Raw genomic sequence first — 22,698 nt, forward strand, 5'->3', positions numbered from 1 at the left:
GCAAGATTGAACGAGACTATACTGTGTCATGGACACAAATCTTCTGTACTTTCACTTAACAACATCTACAGCATTCAATTATTCCAACCATGCCAGAGATTTTTCGTAAGCACTAAAAAAAAATCAAAGGAGATACAAAGAGAAGGGATAGGAAAACCTTGTTGCTTGGGATGAGACACATTGTAGACTTTCAATATCATTCTAAGTTTCCAGTGTCCCTTGACAATTATATTTATCAGTAGACTTACTATTTCCTTAGTGATTAAATTCTGCATTCTTAAAAAAAATAATGTCAAAATATTTATTTGGCTGTAAACATTGCTTATGTGCCACATATTGTGTGGTGATGAGGAAGACACTAAAGAACAGCTGACCAGAGAGGTGGATGACAGAGTCATCCACTCAATATTGGATGACTCAATATTGGACAGTTGGAGACCAGAGAGACTTGGAGTTTGATTATCAGAGTTGGAAACAAGGACAGAATTCCTTGATCCTAAACCTTGACTAATGGTGGGGTCAGAGGGGAGGAGTAACACAGACAGAAATAGAGGTAGGAAAAGCACATGGCTTACCTTCTTTACAGCAACTGGAAATAAAAGCAGACCAAGTTAATATAGGACAAGAACAGCAAAGACAGTGCAGGAGATCAAGCAGTTTAACCCAAGTGGTGGACTGAAGCTGCACCAGGCATAGCAGCCACAACCAGCCAGGTTCCCTAGGAGAAATTAAATTAACACAGCTTCTCCCCACCTTCAGATAGCAACAGATGAGACCAAAGGGCATATCTCTGAATGGATTGTCTCAGTCATCCATCTAGAGGGATCTTGTGGGGGATGAGTCTTAGCTGAAAGTTACTGAACCCCACTCCCCCTCTCTGTAGATAAGAGGGTTGGGATGGAGCTGATTCCCAGGGAGTGCCAGCCTAACCCAGATGCTCCACACAGCCTCCACAGGAGCTCAGGTAAAGATGGGCCAAATGACATGCTATCCCCATTATGGTGACAGCTAAAACCCCAGTGAGTGGCAGTATTTATAATAGAGGCCATGGATAGTTCACAAAAAGTCTCAACCTATAGGCAACTGCAAGGTGTTTCAACTGCATCACCCTGATTCAGTGCCAGTTGAGGGACAGGTGTCAATGATTAACAACCATGGGTAGTAAGAGTTCAGATGCAGGCTGGCTACCCACTGTCTATCCCAGTCACAGGGACAGTACTTCAATCATCTATATCAGCCTCATTGTAGGATTCTGTGCTGCAGACAGCCTTCACCCACAGGCCCCACAGGTGCTCCAAAAAGTCCCAGCAGAGGGCAGCAGGCACCAGCGATTCACTTCCATTGGCCCCAGAAACTCAGATGCAGGTGGGTCAACTAACTCTATACCTGAGTCAAAGAGATGGTACTCTAGTGATGCACATCAGCCAAGGGGAAGTCTTCTACACCACAGACCAAGCACAGACAGCCCCAGATAACAGGTCTCACACTTTCAGACAGCCATCTCCCTCTATGATTCTTTGAAGAAACCCCTTTGGAGGTGAGTAGGTGCACAGAGTCCCATAGCATTCAGTGTGACAGCCTTGAGCACTGCACTGAATTCAGTAGAAACAGCCAGCAGACACAGCACAGCCTCCTTCAAGCATGCAGGCTCATGCTTGCTTTCTTGACGGGCTAATGAACAAGAACTGGCTGGTTATAAATATATAGCAACCAGGGAAGTAGCTCTTGTGCCCCAGCACCTCTAGCAGGATTCAAAGCTGAAGACTGGTGAACATTTTCAAAAGGTCCCAAATCCTGATGAAATCCAAACGAGGAAAATTCAAAAAGAAATTTCTCCACTTTGGCCCGGATTATTATAATTAGCTCTAATGTCAAATTTGACCTTGCGTATTTTATTCTTCATTCTGGATTTATAAATGTACTAGTATTTGACATTGTGTCCTTAACCCATTTGATTGTATTTCTTCAATGTTTTATCTGTATTTAAAGTATTAACTGTATTTAAAATATTAACTTGAATCACTCTCTTTATTTTCTTGGAGTAGTTTATTTACACTTGTTCTTCTTAGTTTCTCTTTTCCCTCCTAAATTACTTGCAGCTGCCTCAAATCCATTCTCCATCCATCATTTTTTTCTTTTTACCTTGGTGTGTATTACTCTTCGCTATCTTTCTTTTTTGCCCATTTTTTCTCCTCCCCCTTTCAACCCCTATGAAATGTATATAGTAATTGTACTGTCTTTAATAGCTTATTTATCAATCTATTCCAGAGTGTTACAATAATTGTATACCTGGATTAGAGGAAGTATGGAGACTATTTTCAGCAAGTTTTTGTTTTCCTTAAGGTTGATCAGCACATGTCTTTGAACTTAAGTAATTTAGTAAATAGGGTTTAGTGCCTTCTCTCAAAGTGGTGCTGATACTGGGAAGAGCAGAGGAAACCTGTTGAATAAAGTACCAATACCTGGATATTCACCAAGTCCAGGGCACATAAGACAAAGAAGCTCATGAAATGTGAAGGGAAGTCATATATAGATTTTTCCAGGCATGCCTCTGACCCAAAACACATTTTAAAAATTAATGAATTATATATAATATTGGGGTTCATTTTAATGTACATACATGGAATATTTGCTCCATTTCTGTCCTCAGTACCTTTCTTTTGCCTTCCTGTCTCCCTCCCCCATTCCTCTCCTTACTACTGTACTGGTTTTCTGTTTATTTATTCATACTTTTTAAAAAATTAGTACTTTACAGATGTACATTAAGATGGAACTCACTGTGGTATATTCATATATGTACATAGCATAATTTTGTTAATTTCATTCCCTCCTCTTTTTTAAAATTATGGTCTAGCTTCTGCCTGTGAGAGAAAACATTTGACCTTTAATTTCCTGGGTCTGGTTTATTTCACTTAGCATGTTCTCCAGTTCATTCATTTACCAGTAAATACCATAATTTCATTCTTCTTTATGGCTGTGTGAACCTCAATATGTAAATCAATTGCTTTCCTATGTGCCAATAATGAATCTGCTGAGAAAAAAAAACAGGAAAAAATTTTCCATTTACAATAATCTCAAGGAAAAACCACTTGGGAATAAGTCCAGGGAGGTAAAAGACCTCCAAAATGAAAATTTTAGAATACCGAAGAAAGAAATTGAAGATCTTAGAAGGTGGAAAGAACTCCCATGTTCTTGGAGAGACACAATTAATATTGTCAAAATGGCCATACTAACAAAAGTGCTATACAGATTCTGTGCAATGCGATCCCCAATATCAATAATATTTTTCACAGAACTAAAAAAATACTTCTAAAATTCATTTGGAAGAGTAGGAGACCCAGAACAACTAAAGCAATCTGGAGAAAAAGGTTGATGTTGGGGGCATCATGATACTGGACTTCAAATTATAGTACAGAGGCATACTAACTAAACCACCATGGTATCAGCACTAATTAAGACCAATGGAATAGAATAGAAGACACAGAGACAAACCCACATAAGTTCCTGATACTTGACAATGGTGCCCCTGATAACTCTGTAACAAATGGTGTAGGGAAAGTTGGATATAGATAAGCAGAAGAATGGAACTAGATCCCTGTCTTTCACCCTGTACAAAAGCAAACTCACAAAAGTTAGTGAAAGACCTAGGAATTAGACCAAAAACTCTACAATGGCTAGAAGAAAACACAGGCTTAACATTCCAACATATTTATACAGGCACTGACTGCATTTACAAGACTTCTAAAGTGCAAGAAATAAAACCAAAAATCAATAAGTGGATAGCATTAAATTAAAAACTTATTCACAGGGACTAGGAATGTGGCTCAGCAGTAGAACTCTTTCCTAACACATGCAAGGCCCTGGGTATGATCCTCAGCACCACATAAAAAATAAATAAATAAAATAAACTTATTGTGTCAAACTACTACTAAAAAATAAATATTACACAAACAAACAAAAACTTATTTGCAGCAAAGGAAGGAAGAATGTGAAGAAAGAGCCCACAGAATGGGAGAAGATCTTTGCCAGCTGCTCCTCTGACAGGGAATTAATACCCAGAATATATTACAAACTCAAAAATCTTAATAGCAAACACTAAATAACCCAATTAATAAACGGGCAAAAGAGCTATATAAGTACTTATCAAAAGAAGAAATATATATGACCAAAAAATATATTCAAAAAATTTTAAACATCCCTAGCCACCAGGGAAATGTGAATCAAAACTACATTGACATTTCCTCTCACTTGAATCAGAATGACAATTATCAAGAATAAAAATAGTAATAGGTGCTGGTGAGGATTTGTGGAAAAGGGTATACTCATACATTGTTGGTGGGATTGAAAATTAGTATAATCACTCTGTAAAGCAGTATGGAGATTCTTCAAAAAACTAGGAATGACCTAGCTATCCACTCCTTAGTTTTATCCAAAAGAACTAAAATCAGTATTCTACAGTGATACAGACATATCAATATTTATAGAAGTTCAGTCTATAATGGTGAAGTTATGGAACGAGCACAGGTGCCTGTCTATACATGAATGGATAACAAAGTGGTTGGTGTATGCATATACATATGTGTATATGTATGTATGTATATGCATATATATGACAATAAATGTAGGTGATTAATAGTAAATTGAATATTTATAAATTGTGATTAAAATACTGTTCTCTATCTACATATTACACAGTTCCGACTTGTGAAAATGAGAGGTACAAAAATTTTGAATAGATTTTTATTAAACTTACAAGTTAAATGATGCCCCTCTCTCAGGTTTTTGCTGTGTATCAGTTAAAGTGCTGGAAAGAACAGATTTATATTGTAAAAACAAAACCAAAAACTACCCCCAAACAAAACTACACTGAGATTTCATCTTACTCTAGTCAGAATTATGATAATCAAGAATATAAATAATAATAAATGCTTGTGAGGAATTGGGGAAAATAGAACTCATATGCACTTTTGGTGGGACTGTAAATAAGTATAACAATGGTGGAAATCAGTATGGAGTTTCCTGAAAAGAATCATTTAATGACCCATGCATACCACCCCTCAGTATTTATCCAAAAGAATTAAGATGAGCATACTATAGAGATGCATGCATACCCATGTTTATAGTAACAAAATTAATATGTATGTGGAACCATACATATGTACTGAATTTACATGTGTATTGTGAAAGATACACAATTTATGTATGTGAAACAAGCCTGAGAGTCTGTCAACAGATGGATGGATAAAGAAAATATGGTATATTGTACACAATGAGTTTTATTTAACTGTAAATAAGAATAAAATTATGCCACTTTTAGGAAAATGGATAGAACTCAAGAACATCAGGTTAAGTGAATCAAGACAGACTCTTTTTTTAAATTTTTTTTTTCATCTTTCATACATTTGATTCATGTGAGTTATGCTTTTCCATTTTTACCCCAAATACAAATTGCAGAATCACATCAGTTATACATTCACAATGTTTACATAATGCCATATTAGTGACTGTTGTATTCTGCTGTCTTTCCTATCCCCTACAATCCCCCCTCCTCTCCCCTCCCATCTTCCCTCTCTACCTCATCTGTTGTTGTTCCATTCTCTCCCTCCCCCCCTTTCCCCTCACAACCTCATATATGTGATTTCGTATAACGATGTGGTTTTCCTTCCGTTTCCATGCAATTTTCCTTCCCTCTCCCTTTCCCTCCCTTCATTCGTCTCAGTTTAATGTTAATCTTTTTCTCATGCTCTTTCCCCCTGTTCAGTTCTTAGTTGCTCTCCTTAAATCAAAGAAGACATTTGGCATTTGTTTTTTAAGGATTGGCTAGCTTCACTTAGCATAATCTGCTCTAATGCCATCCATTTCCCTGCAAATTCCATGATTTTGTCATTTTTTAGTGCTGCATAATACTCCATTGTGTATAGATGCCACACTTTTTTTATCCATTCATCTATTGAAGGGCATCTAGGTTGGTTCCACAATCTAGCTATTGTGAATTGTGCTGCTATGATCATTGATGTGGCAGTATCCCTATAGTATGCTCTTTTAAGGTCCTCAGGGAATAGTCCGAGGAGGGCGATAGCTGGGTCGAATGGTGGTTCCATTCCCAGCTTTCCCAGGAGTCTCCATACTGCTTTCCATACTGGCCGCACCAATTTGCAGTCCCACCAGCAATGTACAAGAGTACCCTTTTCCCCACATCCTCGCCAGCACTTATTGTTGTTTGACTTCCTAATGGCTGCCAGTCTTACTGGAGTGAGATGGTATCTTAGGGTGGTTTTGATTTGCATTTCTCTGACTGCTAGAGATGGTGAGCATTTTTTCATGTACTTGTTGATTGATTGTATGTCCTCTTCTGAGAAGTGTCTGTTCAGGTCCTTGGCCCATTTGTTGATTGGGTTATTTGTTATCTTATTGTTTAATTTTTTGAGTTCTTTGTATTCTCTGGATATTAGGGCTCTATCTGAAGTGTGGGGAGTAAAGATTTGTTCCCAGGACGTAGGCTCCCTATTTACTTCTCTTATTGTTTCTCTTGCTGAGAAAAAGCTTTTTAGTTTAAGTAAGTCCCATTTGTTTATTCTTGTTATTAACTCTTGGGCTATGGGCGTCCTATTAAGGAATTTGGAGCCTGACCCCACAATATGTAGATCGGAGCCAACTTTTTCTTCTATCAGGTGCAGGGTCTCTGATTTGATATCAAGCTCCTTAATCCATTTTGAGTTAACTTTTGTGCATGGTGAGAGAAAGGGATTCAGTTTCATTTTGTTGCATATGGATTTCCAATTTTCCCAGCACCATTTGTTGAAGATGCTATCCTTCCTCCATTGCATGTTTTTAGCCCCTTTATCAAATATAAGAAAGTTGTAATTTTGTGGATTGGTTTTTGTGTCCTCTATTCTGTACCATTGATCCACCTGCCTGTTTTGGTACCAGTACCACGCTGTTTTTGTTACTATTGCTCTGTAGTACAGTTTGAACTCTGGTATCGCTATACCTCCAGATTCACACTTCCTGCTTAGAATTGTTTTTGCTATTCTGGGTCTTTTGTTATTTCATATGAATTTCATGATTGCTTTCTCTATTTCTACAAGAAATGCCGTTGGGATTTTGATTGGCATCGCATTAAACCTGTAGAGAACTTTGGGTAATATCGCCATTTTGATAATGTTAGTTCTGCCTATCCATGAACAGGGTATATTTTTCCATCTTCTAAGCTCTTCTTCTATCTCTCTCTTTAGGGTTCTATAGTTTTCATTGTATAAATCTTTCACCTCTTTTGTTAGGTTGATTCCCAAGTATTTTTTTTTTGAGGATATTGTGAATGGAGTGGTTTTCCTCATTTCCATTTCAGAAGTTTTGTTGCTGATATACAGGAATGCCTTTGATTTACGTGTGTTGATTTTATATCCTGCCACTTTGCTGAATTCATTTATTAACTCTAGCAGTTTCTTTGTAGACCCTTTTGGGTCTGTTAAGTATATTATCATGTCATCCGCAAATAGCGATAATTTAAGCTCTTCTTTTCCTATTTTTATGCCTTTAATTTCTTTTGTCTGTCTGATTGCTCTGGCTAGCATTTCAAGAACTAAATTGAATAGAAGTGGTGAGAGAGGGCATCCCTGTCTAGTTCCAGATTTTAGAGGGAATGCCTTCAGTTTTTCTCCATTTAGAATGATGTTAGCCTGAGGCTTAGCATATATAGCTTTTACAATGTTGAGGTAAGTTCCTGTTATCCCTATTTTTTCTAGTGTTTTGAACATAAAGGGATGCTGTACTTTGTCAAATGCTTTTTCTGCATCTATTGAGATGATCATATGGTTCTTATCCTTAAGTCTATTGATGTGGTGAATAACATTTATTGATTTCCGTATATTGAACCAGCCTTGCATCCCAGGGATGAATCCTACTTGATCATGGTGTACAATTTTTTTGATGTGCTTTTGCATTCGATTCGCCAGGATTTTATTGAGAATTTTTGCATCTAAGTTCATTAGAGATATTGGTCTATAGTTTTCTTTCTTTGAAGTGTCTTTGTCTGGTTTTGGGATCAGGGTTATGTTGGCCTCATAGAATGAATTTGGAAGAGCTCCTTCTTTTTCTATTTCTTGAAATAGCTTGAAAAGTATTGGTATTAATTCTTCTTTGAAGGTTTTGTAGAACTCTGCTGTATACCCATCCGGTCCCGGGCTTTTCTTAGTTGGTAGTCTTTTGATGGCCTCTTCAATTTCTTCTTTTGTTATTGGTCTGTTTAAATTGTGAGTGTCTTTCTGACTCAATCTGGGCAGATCATATGACTTAAGAAATTTATCGATATCTTCACTATCTTCTATTTTATTGGAATATAGGGTTTCAAAATATTTTTTAATTATCTTCTGTATTTCTGTAGTGTCTGTTGTGATATTGCCTTTTTCATCCCGTATGTTAGTAATTTGCGTTCTCTCTCTTCTTCTCTTCATTAGCATGGCTAAGGGTCTGTCGATCTTATTTATTTTTTCAAAGAACCAACTCTTAGTTTTATCATTTTTTTCAATGTTTTTTTTTTGTTTCAATTTTGTTGATTTCCGCTCTGATTTTAATTATTTCTTGTCTTCTGCTATATTTGCTGTTGTTTTGTTCTTCCTTTTCTAAGGTTTTAAGATGTAGTGTGAGTTCATTTATTTGTTGGTTTTTTCTTTTTTTGAGGAATGAACTCCAGGAAATGAATTTCCCTCTTAAAACTGCTTTCATTGTGTCCCATAGATTCCGGTATGTTGTGTCTGTATTGTCGTTTATCTCTAGGAATTTTTTGATTTCCTCCTTTATGTCTTCTGTAACCCATTGATCATTCAGTAACATATTGTTCATTTTCCAGGTGATGCAGGATTTTTCCTTCCTTCGTTTATCATTGATTTCCAGTTTCATTCCATTATGGTCAGATATGGTGCATGGTATTATCTCCACACCTTTATATTTACTGAGAGTCGCCCTATGGCATAATATATGGTCTATCTTTGAGTAGGATCCATGTGCTGCTGAGAAGAATGTGTATCCACTTGATGACGGTTGATATATTCTATATATGTCGGTTAAGTCTAGGTTATTGATTGTGTTATTGAGTTTTATAGTTTCTTTGTTCAGCTTTTGTCTAGAGGATCTATCCAATGGCGAGAATGGTGTGTTGAAGTCCCCCATAATAATTGTGTTGTGGTCTATTTGACTCTTGAACTTGAGGAGAGTTTGTTTTATGAACGTTGCAGCACCATTGTTTGGTGCATACAAATTGATAATTGTTATGTCTTGATGGTGGATGGTTCCTTTTAACAGTATATAGTGTCCTTCTTTATCTCTTTTGATTACCTTAGGTTTGAAGTTGACTTTATTTGATATGAGAATGGCCACTCCTGCTTGCTTCCGAGGGCCATGTGAGTGGTATGATTTTTCCCACCCTTTCACCTTCAGTCTGTGTATGTCTTTTCCTATCATGTGAGTCTCCTGAAGGCAGCATATTGTTGGATTTGTTTTTTTAATCCAGGTTACTAGCCTATGTCTCTTGATTGGTGAATTTAAGCCATTAACATTTAAGGTTACAATTGAAATATGGTTTGTACTTCCAGTCATGTTTATTTATTTATTTATTTTAGATTGGTTAGTTTTCCCTCTTTGGTTATTTTTCTCCCCCTTTACTGAGATACCTCTCACTGTTAGTTTTGGGCGCTATTTTTCAATTCCTCTTCTTGTAATATTTTGCTCAACATACTTTGCAGTGCTGGTTTTCTAGCTGCGAATTCTTTTAGCTTTTGTTTATCGTGAAATATTTTAATTTCATTGTCAAATCTGAAGCTTAGTTTTGCTGGATACAGTATTCTTGGTTGGAATCCATTATTTTTCAGTGTTTGAAATACGTTGTTCCAGGATCTTCTCGCTTTCAAATTCTGTGATGAAAAATCAGTCGTTAACCTAATTGGTTTACCCCTAAATGTAATCTGCCTCCTTTCTCTCATAGCTTTTAGTATTCTCTCCTTGTCCTGTATGTTAGCTATCTTCATAATTATGTGTCTTGGAGTTGGTCTATTATGGTTTTGGATGTTTGGGGTCCTGTAAGCTTCCAGGATTTGGCAATCCATTCCATCTTTCATCTCTGGGAAATAAGCTATCCATTCCTTTGTATTGATTCTCTGTGCCTTCTTTTATCCCAGTGACTCTCAGATGAGGTCTTTTGATGAGGTCCCATATCTCTTGGATAGATTGCTCGTGAGATTTCAGCATCTTTTCTGTCTTGACTATATTCTTTTCAATTTGATAAACTTTGTCTTCATTATCTGATGTTCCGACTTCTACTTGATCTAGTCTGCTTGTAATAGTCTCATTAGCGCTTTTTAATCTGATTTACAGTTTCTTGCATTTCTATGATTGCAGCTTGATTTTTTTTAACACCTCTATCTCCTGATAAAGCTCATTCTTTGCGGATTGAATTTGTGTGGTTAGTTCCTCTTCAAAATATACTTTCAATGCTTGGATTTGCTGTCTCATGTCTTCTCTAATATTCCGTTCCATCTGAATTAGGTATGCCTTGATTTCTTTCCCTGTCCATGTTTCTGATTCTTCTAGGCCCTCCTGTATATTTAGGTTGTCCTCTATTGTTTGTAACCCTTTTTTTCCTTGTTTTTTTCATATTGTTCACTTTGCTTTCCAGTTCTGTTTGACTGCTTAGTAACTGCTTTCTCCTATACATTTGTTTTGGCTTTGTATATCTCTGTTGTCTCTCTTTTGTGGTGGGAGATTATGCCTAGAAATGTTGGGCTTTGTTGTACTTTACAGCTGATTCATTCAATTCATATAAGGCTTCTAGGTTCTGTATGCATATAATGTTTTGCTGTTTGTTCTTAGGACTATATGTTTAGGTTGGGTGCTCTGGTGGTACGATGGTTAGTATGTCTTGGCTACTTTTGAAGATTGCTCCACTGAAGGTGGATACTACCAGGCAATTGGATCAGGGTGCTGATAGTAGCTAGGTATTTATGAGTCTTATAGACAGCCTCGAGACATTCACCTATTTGCATTTAGACAATTACACGCAATGGAAGATGTAATGCTTGGGATGAGAGCTGGGGGTTAGGGGAATGAGGGTGCTGTTAAAAAAAGAAAGAAGGATAGAGGTAGAGATAGATTAGAGGGGAATGAAAAGAACAATAAAACTTGAAATGGGATAGAAAGAGAGAAGGAAAAGGGGAGAAAGGAACATGGAGAGAAGAAGGAGAGAATAAAATATCGACAACAGCAACAAAACAAAACAAAACAAAAAAAAAAACACCAAAAAAACAAAAAAATTAAAGTCTTAGAGATCCACCTTCCTCTCTTCCAGTAGGTGGTGCTGTGCCCTCCAAGAGGAGCGTCTGCTCTCTACCTGCCGAGAGCTATCTCTATAGGGCGTCTCCTGGGGGTCTCTCAGACTTGTCAGTCCAGAGCCATTTCACTTCTCCAGCTCTTAACCCCCTTCCTCCTGTCAGTCTACCAGCCAGGTCCTGTTCCCCAGAAGTGACTCCCCCAAGGTCTAGTTACACTTGCAGCCCCACCCCGTGTCCCTTTTAAGCCCCAGTGCTGTGGTAAACTGGTGGCTAAGACCTCGGGATTTGCCGCTGGTGATATGTGGGGCTGGGGGTCTGGGATCCCCTCTGCTTCCCTACGGACACGACCCTTGAGAAGTCAATGATGTTTCCTGGCTGCTTGTGTCAGTATGGGGAGTCATGCACCTGCTAAAGTGGATTCTGCTGGGAAGGAATTCCGCCGGCCGAATTCCGATGATGTCACCTCTCTGCTATAGCGGGCCCCAGGCTCCTTGCCGGAGTGTCCGAGGGGAGGGGTGGACTGGTCCGGCCCGGTTCGCCTCAGCTTCTGGCTTGTGGAGGTTTGGCTAAAGACTTCTTCCTGCCAAGCTGTGTCTCAGCGTCTAGCAGTACCCAGTCACTTTGGCTGCGGGCGGGTGGACGGATCTGCAGCTGTGCCCGCGGTGCGCGGATTGTGGCTGTTAGTTTTGGAATTCCGCGTCTCTGGCAGGGTCCTGCTCGTCCGGGTCACACAGACGCTTCAAAAAAATTCTAGTAGCCCCCGGGTGGTGTCTCTTCAGTGGAATTTTGCTAGGAGAATCTCCGTTGGTCGAATCCAAGAGTTATCCTTGCGACTTTATGTTCCCATCACTGGGTGTGCCTTAAAAGCGCAGCCTCTCTGCCCGCCGCCATGTTGGATCCTCAAGACAGACTCTTAATGTCCAGGGTGGTTTTGTCTTATATGTGAAATCTATAGACAAAAAGGGGAAAAGGGGGGGAAGGGATCTCATGAAGATAGAAGAGATACAAGTGTGGGAGAGGAAGTTGCTCAAGGGGAGGGAGGAAGAGAGGACTAGAGAGGTACGAGGAATTGAAACTGACCAAATCATAAAATGTACATGGATGAGCATGCCACTGTGCAACCAACTACTATGTATAATTATGCACCAATGAAATAGTAATTTAAGAATTTATCATAGTAACAGTGGAACTGAAAAGTGTATGAGTTTTTAAAAAAGAGAAATAAAAGATATGAGGAGTATATATGAACTTTTCATTAGTAAAAGGTGAAGAACCTTTACTGATATTCATTTTCTCCTCCTCTTCTTCCACCATTAGTAGTAGCAAGTCCTTAGAGTTTGTAAAAAGTTGTAATAATGTGGCTAATTATGAGCTTTGCGCATTGAGCCTCCAAGACATATAATAGTCAATAATCAGCCAGTGCCTGCAGGTCTTCAGTTTGATGGCTCCAGTGCAGTGCACTCCACAGCTGTGTCTCCTCCTTCCAAGGTTGTTTGCATCAGAAAGCTGCTGTCTGAGGTTGTGTTGATATTAATCCTGAAGGTGAAGCAGGAAGTCATTGCACACCTGGCAGGGTGTGCATCTGCTCTGCTGGGTCATGACCTCCCAGATGCACAGCATGAGTCAGTAAGTGCTGCTGGAGATGAAGAATGGAAGAGGGAATGTCCAAAGCATTTCTTCTTCTTTATCAGGAGAAGCATGCAGTTTGGGTAGCCAGGTGGGAGAATAATAGAATACAAAATTGCAGTTATAAGGACTGTGAGTTTATATAATTGGTTGTAATGAGAACAGCAGAAATCTCATTCAGTTTTGCTTTCCTTCACACTGATTCTAATTCCCCTAGATTCTCTCCAGGAGGGGAGAAAATCCATCCTTTTAAACTGTGTTCCAAGGAATACAGAAGGTTTATGAAGGTGTTGAGGAGGATGAGGATGAGTGTTAGGATAGTATCCCTACATCATGAGCCCTTACTGAGAGAATCCAAAGTTCAGCAAGGTGCTTAGCTATGTGTTCTACATAGATTCTTTCATCTGCCAAGTCTTCTTAAAAGTTTAAATTCCACATTATTATATTTATAGAATAGAAAGGAGCACAGCTGTTTATGTAACTTGTGTTAGGTGTTCCCGTTGAATACACTGAACCCATGTTTGATTGAGCTGTCTGGTTACTGACTCAGGACATTGGGCAGGAGAAGCTGGACAGGTTGTCTCCTAAATAAACCAGTTATTTCCCTTCCGTGTCACCCCAGATGATACTTCTTTCTCACTAGGCACTACTGACTGGGGGTGTATGGTATATTATAGTATAGATTAGTATGTGGCACCTGGTGCCACAATTTAGGAAGAATGGCTGACACCATAGGAAAAGTCTACAGAAAGAGAAGACACACAACCATTCAGCACAGATCTCTTTCTGGTATTCAGCCGCCATCATCCTCCTGCATTCATGTAACCAGCCCACTCAGTCTCAAAAGGAGGTATAAGCCAGATGTAGTGGCACACACCTATAATCCAAGAGTCTTGGGAAGTTGAGGCAAGAAGATCGCAAGTTCAAAACCAGCCTCAACCTTAGCAAGACCCTGTTTCAAAATAAAAAAATGAAAAAGTCTGGAGATGTGGCTTGGTGGTAGAGTGCCCCTGGGTTCAATTTTCAGTTCCAGGGGTGGGGTGGAGGGAAGGAGGCATGAAATCAGGTTGGGATTTCATTACTACTACTCAGGAAACTTATAAGTTAAAAATATACCTGAGATGTACTTGCAGTTAAGACCTCTGGACCTTTGCTTAAAATATTCAGGTGGTTGGGAAATAATAAAAAAGATTAGCAGATCTTACTGAGAGCTTGGCAATTTAATTTACTGCTGTCAGTTCCATTTATTATTTTTTGAACATAGGACAGGTTGTGAGTATCTCTGAGATTCAGCATTGTCATCTGAATTGATTTTAACTTGAACCATTTGTTGAGTATGGATTAAACAAAATAAGGGTACTACGTGATTAATATGTGACCATATATAAAATAAGGCAAGTACAATTAATACTTATTATTGGTTATGGTAAGTATTTTCTTTATATCATTCAACTAAAGTATCTTGCGGTTAAAATACTGTCCTCTACTACAGATTATATAACAGTTCCCACTTGGGTAAGTTGAGAGGTACAAGAATTTTGAAAGGATTGTCATTAACAATAAGCTTACAAGTTAAATGATGTCTCTCAGGTCTTGCTAGGTATCAGCTAAAGTGCCAGAAATGTGTGTACTACAGGGAGAGACTTAAAAGCACATATTGATGTCAAGTAGGCTATTCAGGGGCAGTAGATGTTGCATTATATACTACTTAGATTGAGCCTTAGGGCTTGTTTGGAAAGTTTTTAAGAAAAATATATGGATTTTTAAATCAGTATTGTCATGGAAACATTAACAATGACATCTACTTATCAAATGACTGTGACTGCCATTGAGGGAGAGCTGTGAAGGAGAATGAAATCATGCAGCGATAACAAGGACTCAGATTTCATCAGTGGTAATTCAAATCTCAATATGATTTTAGTTATGAAGCAAAGATTCCTCAGTGTTTATATTTTCAAATTGGTATTTTATTTATGATAATTATAGGTAATATTATTGTACCATTTTTAAGTGTCAGAAAATATTCTTAGGCAGTGATTCTCTATCCTGGTTTAATCCATTTTGTCTCATCATTCCCAGTTGTGAAACATGTAGAAAAGTTAAATATGGTATATGAAATAAAAGTGTAAGTATATCATATTAATAATATAATTTACTATAATATCATATTACATTAATCATAATTTATACAATAATATATAAGCCCTGGATTATTATTTTTAACCTATTTTAATTCACCTGTGTCAATTTCTTTGGAACATTTGCATAACTGAAAACTTCGGTTTTCCAAAAACTGTATATACATATATTCTGATGAAGTTGATTTGGGCCTAATTCAAGGGTATCTAAATATTTTAAAATTTACATGAGTAAATACACAGATATATGAGATTCAAGAAACACTATTTAAGCATATCTGGTCTATGATGGCATTGACTGTGTGCAGTTGCCTAAATCATATTTTTAAAAAATTTAAGTTTGTCTAAACCAAGGATAATAATAATATAATAGGTGATTCTTTTTTTCCTTTTACTGAATAATTTCATTTTTTGAAAAATCTACCTTTAACAACATTCTTTTTATCTATGTTATTGTGTGTATTTCTTTTTTTTAATTTTAATTTTTTTGGGTCTAATTAGTTATACATGTCAGTAGAATGCATTTTGACACATCACATATAAACGGAATATACCTTCTCATTCTTCTGATTGCACATGATGTAGAATCACACTGGTTGTGTAGTCATATATGCACATAGGGTAATAAAGTCCAATTTATTCTCCTATCTTTCCTACCCCTGTATGCCCTCCCCTCCCTTCACTGCCCTCTGCCTTATCCAAAGTACTTCTATTCTTCCCTAGGACCCCCCCGCCCCCGACCTTATTGTGACTCAGTGTTGTATATCAGAGAAAACATTTGGTCTTTGGTTCTTTGGGACTGGCTTATTTTGCTTAGCACTATATTGTTCACTTCCATCCATTTACCTGCAAATGCCATAATATCATTCTTCTTTAAGGCTCAGTAATATTCTATTGTGTATATATACCTCATTTTCTTTATTCATTCATCTGTTGAAGGGCACCTAGGTTGGTTCCAGAGGTTAGCTATTGTAAATTGAGCTGCTGTAAATATTGAAGGGGCTGCATTACTGTAATATGCTGATTTTAAGTCCTTTGGGTATAAACTGAGGAGTGGAATAGCTGGGTCAAGTAATGTTTCCATTGCAAGTTTTCTGAGGAATCTCAATACTGCTTTCCAGATTGATTGCACCAATTTGCAGTCCCACCAGCAATGTATTAGTGTACCTTTCCCCCCATGTCCTTGCCAACATTTATTATTGCTTATACTCTTGATAATTGCTATTGAATGATTCATAAAAGACAAACAGTATTAGACTGAGAACTTAGATCCACAAAGGAGGGAAATTAGAATATCTAGAAGGACAGAATCCTGGAAGAAAACTGTCCCATAAGTATATGTTATGATTATGAACTATCAATTTAGTGTTTCCATTATGCAGTTTTAACCCTTATGAAGTTGTTGATATATATTCTGCATTATAGGAATTTGTACCATTGTCTTAGAATGTGATAAGGTATATTAGACTGCTTATTACTTTACAATTAAAATGAACTTTATTTCTAAAAGGAGAAAACGTATTTCTCACACTTTTTTCCCCAGAGTTAATCTGTATGCTACTGTGACTGTGAACTTGTTACACCTGGTGTTAGGGGCCTTCTAACATTGTTCACTTGAGTGAGTTGAGGAGGGTAGGTTAGGTGTTGCCCACTCATTCCTAGATCCTCAGGGTCCTGAGGCAAGTTAGAGACAAACCTGGGTAACTTAGCAAGACCCTGTATCAAAATGAAACAAAAAGGGGCTGGGGAGGTAGCTAAGGGGTAGATGTCTTGCCTAGTATGGGTGAGGCTGTGGGTGGAATAATAATAATGATAAAAAAGTAGGTATGTACAAGAGGAAGTGAAGGATAGAAAAACAATAATGAGAGAGTTCTAAGATGTCACAATGTGAAATATTGTTTAATGTGTATTGACTTCAATGTGGATAACTACTTGTGAAGGCTTGAACTAAATGCATATATGGAGTGCTCAACACTTGCTAATTTGTTTTCTGTTCCCCATCCTCTTTTCTATGTTAAAGGTGTCCAAACTTTATAGAAGCATGAAATGTAACAGACATCTTAGAATTCCATCTCCTGGTTGCTGGTTTGAATGGACCGTCTTACCTCAGGGAATGGCTAATAGTCCTACTATGTGTCAATACTTTATAGCAAAATTGTTGAACGGGCCCATCAACATCTTAAAACCTATTTGCAAAAAACAAAAGACGGGGAGATATACCAGAGTTGTCAGGGACCACATGCACTATTAAATATAACTTTATTCACTTTAAATTTTTTGCTCATTGACGCCGAAGGTCGTACAGCGGTGCAGCGTCACTTCTCCTCTCCCACCATGCAAAAAGCACAGATTAGATGGAAGGATCTGGCTACAGGGAAGTGGCAACCCCCTGCTCCACTCTTGGCTAGAGTGAGAGGAGCCGTTTGTGTCTTCCCTCCAGGGACGGAAAAACCCATTTGGGTCCCAGAACGTTGCACAAGACCGGTGGACGCAGACTCAGGAAGGAACAACGACCCTGGGACTTCAGGTTCGGCCATTTTCGCTTTTCCAAAGGAGTGACAGAATGAGTTTTGTGGCTTGGATCTTCCTTATAACAGTCCTGGTATGCAGGCCTGTGGATGCAGGAATGGGTCCCCCATCAGGTAATATCTACCAGCATCTTTTTGGGACCCCCTGCGAGTGCAGGGGAGGGATTTGGAATCAGGCCACCAGTAGCTGGACTCAGACGGCCGATTGTGTTACTAAGGTAGCCTACCTCCGGGCTGAAGTTCATCAACAAATTGGGGGATTTCACCACCCTAAGTGGGTATGCGTGAACAAACCAAAGATTAAACCCCCTGGTCCCGAAAAAAAACCCTCAGTAACTGTTCCACAACTTGTACTTATACTTCAGCAGTTCATGTCTCCTGCTATGAGACGGCCTCAATTTGTATACACAAGGGACAACAGTATTTTGAGGCTAGATTGACCGAGACCCGGTCAGGGGAGGGGGTGGGAGTAACTTATCACTTCACTCCGTCTCTTTTTGGCCAAGGGGGAGTTGAATCTAAACTCCGGTTGGCTGGGTGCCAGGGTGAGGTTGGTAAGTCCTCCTGTTGGCCCACTGTAGCCCCTACAGGGATATCTGACGGGGGCGGGGGGACCTACTGATTCTGTTAAACATCTTCAAATCATCAGGCTTTTGAAACCACAGGTCCCTGACCTCATTTACCACCCCTTGGTGCTGCCTAAGTCTCAGCTCCCAGATCTAGATGTCAATACGTGGGATATCTTAAAAACCACCTTTTTCTTACTTAACAACTGTGATCCCACACTTGCTAGTGACTGCTGGAGAGCCAGCAGGGGTGGTCATGCCTGTGGCGGTTCCTATCAATGTCACCATATCTGATGGTGAGACCTGCCAGCCCGGACTGCCTTTCAAGGTCCAACCTATGGGCACTTTTACAGAATGTCTCCTGGGTATGATGCAAAACAACACCTATAATGTTGATGTTGGAGTAACTTCCTTTGGAAACTGTTCAATCTCAACAGCCAAGAAATATTCCTCACCCACTCTAGCCCTCTGTCCCACTAATGGCACTGTTTTTATGTGTGGTGGGAACTCTGCCTTCCCCCGACTCCCTGCCAACTGGACAGGTGGCTGTGTTCTTGCCTTGCTCCTCCCTGACATAACCATTGTCCCTGGGTATGAGCCCTTACCTATTCCCAGCCTAGACACCCTAGTGAGAAGACACAGGCGAGCTATACAGGCTCTACCGTTACTCGCCGCACTGGGGATAACGGCTGCTGTGGGCACAGGCACAGCTGGACTGGGTATAGCAATATTCTTATCGCCGCCTATCTCAGCACCTTATAGATGATGTGCAGACCCTATCTGGGACTTACAAGATCAAATTGACTCTTTGGCAGAAGTGGTCCTCCAAAATGGGCGAGGCCTAGACTTACTGACTGCCAATCAGGGGGGAATCTGTTTAGCCTTAGGAGAAAGGTGCTGCTTCTATGCCAATAAATCGGGCATAGTTCGAACTAAAATCAAGGAGCTTCAAGAAAACCTAGAGAAAAGGAGAAAAAGAGTTATTCCAGAACCCTCTTTGGATTGGGATGAATGGGTTCCTGCCCTACCTTCTTCCCCTCCTGGGGCCCTTACTGGGTCTTCTTTTGATTGCAACCTTGGGACCTTGTATTGCAAATAGAATAACTCAATTCATTAAGGACCAGATTAACATTTTAACCTCCAAGCCAATACAGGTTCATTACCAACGCCTGGAGATGGATGACTCCGCCCACGAGGTGTACTTATGACCCATCTGGAGATGAGATGTAACTGGACAGGAGCCAATACCCGAGCCCTCCTATGTGTGCCTGCTTTTGCCCAGGTCCCTAATTACCCTGCCGACTTGGTGCCGTCATCCCAGACCCTTACGTTCAGAAAGCTCCCTGGTCATAGCTATCTCACTGGCAAAGATGATGACTGGGATCCGCAGTTGTGTCCTGCTGGCCATGACACCCTAACTGAAAAGTGTCCGTTTACGTAGGACAAGAGCTGATCTTGTAGTACCCAGTGACGGGCAACTTCCATGCTTGCACTGCAACCTAAGCCAGGGGAATGGGGCCTCCCCAGAGATGGGTAAACAGTGCAGTGGACGACCTAAGACAGGGGCTACTTGATTCCTTTTGACATGCAAAAAACAAAAAAGGGGGACTTGCTGGTAGCAGGCCCGCCCTGGCCTCTGGGGCTCAGCCCCCAGTTCCTTGTTCTGCATGTCAAAGTGGCCAGCTCACAGGGTCGTGATGCAGGTTTGCGGTTTCCCGTTTATCTGCCCCAGTCATATGTGCCTCTTTGGGAACATCTTGACCTGTTCGGAGCCTCCTGATAGGGGACTATGACGGTAACCCAAGGACGCAGTTATTACTCTTCCCTCCTCGCTTTTGAGTCATTTCCCGAGCTGTTTCAAAAGATATATAAGTGGAACAAATTTGGCAATAAAGCGGCAGCAGCATACACTTCCTCTTGGATGAAGAACCTTGGTGTCCTGTGTATTTCTTAACCTCAACGTCCCTCGCCGGACTCGGCTCCCATAGCCGGACGTGGCACTGGGTCTCTCAGCTGATCCAGAATTGCAACCTTCCTCTTTGGACTGACCATGTACCTGATCACAGTGTTTGGGAACCTACTCATAGTTCTGGCCATCAGCTTTGACTCCAACCTCCACACCCCTATGTACTTCTTCCTCTCCAATCTGTCCTTGGCTGACATCTGTTTTACCTCTACCACTGTTCTGAAGATGATTGTAAACCTCCAAACTCACAGTAGAACCATCTCCTATGTGGGTTGCCTGACACAGATGTCTTTTTTTCTCATTTTTGGATGCATGGATGATCTGCTTCTGACTGTGATGGCCTATGACAGTTTTGTGGCCATCTGTCACCCCCTGCATTATCCATCCATTATGAACCCTCGACTTTGTGGCTTTTTAGTTTTGATGTCTTTTTTGGTTAGCCTTTTGGAATCCCAGCTGCACAATTTGATTGCATTACAGTTTACTACCTTCAAGGATGTCAAAATTGCTAATTTTTTCTGTGACCCTTCTCAGGTCCTCAGTCTTTCCTGTTCTGGCACCTTCATCAATATCTTAGTAATGTATTTTTTGGTGCTCTATTTGGTGTTTTTCCCATCTCTGGAATCCTTTTCTCTTAGTATAAAATAGTTTCCACTATTCTGAGAATCCCATCCTCAGGTGGGAAATATAAAGCCTTCTCTACCTGTGGGTCTCACCTATCAGTTGTTTGTTTATTTTATGGAACAGGCTTTGGAGTGTACCTTGGTTCAGCTGTGTCACATTCTTTTAGAAAAGCTGCAGTGGTCTCGGTGATGTACCCAGTTGTCACCCCCATGCTGAACCCCTTCATCTACAGCCTGCAGAACAGGGACATTAAGAGTATCCTAAAGCCACTCCACAGTAGAATCATCTAACCTCAGGATCTTTGATGTCCATTTGATGGATAGTTTGGAAAAAGCAATAAAAGCTAGCACCTAGACCTGTAAATCCCACCCCTTTGGTTACATAATTTTGTAGTTGATAATTTTAATTTCTCATGTTTCATTGTGGAATGGTAGTTGTTGGGGTTTTTGGATGAGAATAAAGGGAATTTGAAAAATGTTTTTATTACTGCATTATAGTTATACATTTGTTCCATTTCAATCTACGTACTTCTACCTTCCCTCCCTTTTCCCTTCACCTGCTCCCCTTCCTCACTTTGGTACTCTTTTATTGATTTTTTTTAAGTTGGTGGTTTACAAAAATACATAAAGATATGTTCATGGCATGGTTTGGTCAATTTTATTCCACTATTTCTTCCTTTTCCCATCTGTCCTCCCTCCCTCTCATTCCCCTACCTCACTCCACTGATCTGCTTTCTGTTTTCAAGATCTTCTACCCTCATTTGTTTTCCATATTTCCTTCTAGCTTCCACACATAAGAGAAAATATTTGGCCTTTGACTTTCTGAGTCTGGCTTATTTCACTTAGCATGATATCTCCAGTTCCATCCACTTAAGTAGCAAATGCCACAATTTTATTCTTCTTTATGGCTGAGTAAAACTCCATTGTGAATATATACCACATTTTATTTATCAGTTTTTCTGTTACATACATTTTCTGGTCCCATAACTTAAAAAGGGATATAAAGTTTTAGTTTAGAAAGGTGAAGAATTTCTGTGAATGGATCTTGGTGATAGTTTCCTATCAATATGAATGCAATTAATACCATCAAACTGTGAATTAAACCATGGTTGAAATGATAAATTTTTATTATGTGCATTTTGCCACAACAGAGAGTATAAATAATAATCAGATGGCTCATAAATTTTAAAAAGTTATTTCTATGGATATGCTAAAGAAAAAGCAGAAAGAGAAGGGTATAGGTAAATATGATTCATCCTGAGACATATTTTTGAATTCACATCACTCCAGACTCCAGGGCATTTGAAAATTTTATTCATTATTAGGCTCATTTTTTTATTGTAATAAAATTCTTTCCATTAGGTGGCCAACATGGAATGGAGGTGTGTGTTATTCTCTCCACTTTGAGTAATGAGTATAAGCAGAGAGGTGGAGAGATTTATATACTTACTGCACATAGAAGCAGGTGATCGATATGGGACTAAAATGTTCATTTTCTCATTTCCATTGTAGGTCATTCTCTCTTTCAGTGGTACAAAATAGAAATATTATTTATAACACCAGATAAAATTTCTTGGTGATTTGTTATGGCATGATTATTACTATACAGACTACAATGATGTTTCAATAGTAGAACTTCAGGATATGAGAATGTTTTTAATAATGACTGATTTTTCCTTTGGACAAGAAATATACATGTCTAATAGTAAAGATGAATATCCATCAATTGTTGGAAGTGAAACAAATATAGTCCACCTTCATATCATATAAAAATTCTTTAGTGTGATATAGAGAAAGGCAGGACCTTTTAAGGATTGTTGTAATAATAAACTGACAGATTGAATGATGTTGCTCCCTCCAGTTAAAGTCTGTGTATGTCTTAAAGCATCTGTTGTAAAGGATGTACTTCAAAGATAGGATCAAATCCAGC

General features: G+C 39.2%; 1 pseudogene; it reads left to right on the top strand.

Moving 5' to 3' along the window:
• The first annotated feature begins 19,383 nt into the window (after positions 1-19,383).
• Positions 19,384-21,059, top strand: LOC143400700 (olfactory receptor 7E24-like; annotated as a pseudogene).
• Positions 21,060-22,698: the final 1,639 nt, after the last annotated feature.

Source organism: Callospermophilus lateralis, chromosome 1, assembly GCF_048772815.1.
Source record: "Callospermophilus lateralis isolate mCalLat2 chromosome 1, mCalLat2.hap1, whole genome shotgun sequence".
NCBI classification, from domain to species: Eukaryota; Metazoa; Chordata; class Mammalia; order Rodentia; family Sciuridae; genus Callospermophilus; species Callospermophilus lateralis.